A 2,914-nucleotide genomic window follows, 5' to 3' on the forward strand; every position below is an offset into this window, starting at 1 on the left:
TGTTACTTTTTAAAGTGATTCTCTTTATCACCAGCAGATGGTGCAGTGTTTGAGGAAAATTCAGGTCACACTGCTTTGTAGTTTTAATACTTGAAAGCAGGATCAGGGTGCAGCCTGCCCCTCCATCAGACTACTGCCCATAGCAAAATAGTCCTTATTGTTTGTGTCCAGCATGTGTAGAAGGAACAAGGAAGGAATGCTGGCCTTTTTGTCTTGAGGCACGTTTCGTTGCCTGTTGGGCAGTCTTTTTTTATTTTTTTTAATTAGAAACTGATGTATTCAGACCCAAACAAAAATTTCACATGTAAGTTGGATGGCTGGTGGACTGGAACATGAAGGGAAACTCCATTGCATTTTTAAATTTGTCTGCATAATTGTTCACAGTGGATGAAAATGGAACCAGATATGGAGCCGAATGCAATCAAATCTTCCTCACAGAAATGTTCCAAAATTGTTTTATGATGTTATTAAAGTGTTATTTAAACCCTTGATTTCAAAAGAGATGCTGGAGGAGCAGGTGTCCACAAACCTTTGGACATTTTGTGCAGATTCAGTTTAAGTTAAAATTCGTTGTCTTGGGTGATCAGGCGCCTGCGAGCCTGAACTGTAAATCACAGAGTCGTCCATCTCTCTTTTTTTCTTGTGTAAATGAGAAGTGACAAGTGATGAAACATTTGAGGCTGATAGAAAGTGAGACGGGCGAGACTCTGTGCCAGCTGTTCTCACTTTTTATTGACGCCCTCTCATTAAAATATCACTCCTGTGGATATTTGCCACTCTTTGTTCATTGAAGGATCATCAGGAATTAAGAAAAGTTTGAAAAAAGGTATCAAGTTTTCAAGTGTTTTGGGATAAAAGAAACTGCAAGACGGTGTCTCTTTTGGGTCATTATGATGCCATCAGTGTAGCCTGAGCTTTGTCATGTCACCAGTCCAGCCTGCCACTTAGAAAGCATTGTAATGTCACTGGTACATCCTGCCTTTTGAAGTTCATTGTGATGTCATCAGATCAGTCTCTCCGTTTTGAGAGATGATCTAGTTATCAAATCTAATGTTATCAGTGCAGCTGGCACAATGCTAAACTGTGATATCACCAGTGCACCCTGCCAAATATAGAGCGATATGATGTCATCAGTACATCCACTGTGCAGGCACCAATGTCATCGTTATGTTACCAAAGTAGCCAGTCACTCTTTTTGTCAATTTTATTGTTATTTCATCAGTGCAGTCTGTCCTTCATGGTACACTATGATGTCATCAGTTTAGGTTGTCTCTTGTCAGCTAACTGAAAGTCATGAGTACAGCCTGACCATTGTGATGTCATCAGTGTATCCTGTCTCTTATTGGCTACTGTGATGTCACCAGTGTGATCTGTTATTTGCGGTTTATTGTGGTGTCATCGCGTACATGTTTTATTGGGATGTCACCAGTGCAGCCAGCCACTTATGGGAGATTGTGATGTCATCAGAGCAGCCTGTGCATTATGGGGTGATTATGACCCATTGGGATGTCATTAGTATGGTCCTACAGGTCCACCGAACCAATTCAGTGAAAGAACCTTTTTTTATAAACATAAAATTCATAAAGCACTTGAAGCCATTTACTCTCTCTCTCTCTTGCTCGCTCTCTCTCCCTTCCTTCCTCCCTCCATTTACCTCTCTCTAAACAATCAGTGACCTTTCATAACTCCGTTCCACGCTGATCAAACAGAGCCACATGCTGCCGCTACTTTAAAGGTTCTCACATTTAACTTTGCTCTGAGCAGCTGCCTCACACTATTTTAGGGAGGGCCAGAGGCCAATGACTGGAGTACCGTTACACACACACACACATGCACACACACTCACACACAATAAAGAACAGTGCCTGGATTATGTTATCAACTGTCCTTATGACTAATAAGCCCCATTAGGAAGATGATAACATTAACACTGTCAGAATTACGGTGAGTAAGTAAACCTTGTTCATTCACTAAGAATGAATGAATCCATCACCTCAGCCTGTCTTACACACTCCACACTTCAAACCTGAAACGTTGACTTTCATTTGATCTTTTCTAACCTTCCAGATACTACTGAGTTTTCTGGTGAGCAGAGCTAGTTAATGAGTGAGATGCTGCCATGCAGGAGCTTACCGCCATCTCTGAGAATCAAGCAAATGATTCATGTTAAAACCCTTAAGTTTAGAGTTATTACTGTCATTTTACTATACTGTTCAACTGTGAATAAAAGGTAAAGGTAAAAGGTACACAATTTGATACAAATTATTAGATTAATACTTGACTTCTATTCTTTACTGACAAGTTGGAGTGTAAATTTTGCTTTTTGCATTTGTTTTGACATAAAAAAAACTGCATCTAAAGGATGTGTTCTTACCTGCAAAGCAAGTCGCAGGTATACACAACAAAGACGTTTCATCAAATTCAGATAAGAAGGGGGCTCCGAGTGGTCCAGCAGACCGGGTGGTCCAGTATTGTATATATATGTATATTCTGCCTGCCATCAGCAGCCGGAGCCAGAGAGAGCACAATTGGCCTTGCTCTTTCCGGGTGGGTGGATGGCTGTCTCTCTCTCCCCACATCACTGCAGTGTGAGGCCGACCAGCAGAAGAGTTTGCTTGCAAAAGACACAGTTGCTGGCTGTGCATGTGCCGGAGGAGGCATTTGTCAGTCTTCAGCCTCCCAGTGTTGGGAGCATTGTAACGTCTCATTGGTATTGTATGACAATGTGCACTGCACTGTCATTTACATAATATGTATGCACCTTACTACAAGTTACACTTCTTGACTGCTTAAGCTATTTTGTAAATGACAGTCCAATTGTTCTCCCTAATTTAAGATAGTTAAGATAGTCAATTACCCAAGTCACTAATTAGTACCTTACTACAAGTTACACTTGTTAACTGCTTGGTTCTAT

The sequence above is a fragment of the Salminus brasiliensis genome, chromosome 1 (assembly GCF_030463535.1).
Source record: "Salminus brasiliensis chromosome 1, fSalBra1.hap2, whole genome shotgun sequence".
NCBI classification, from domain to species: domain Eukaryota; kingdom Metazoa; phylum Chordata; class Actinopteri; order Characiformes; family Bryconidae; genus Salminus; species Salminus brasiliensis.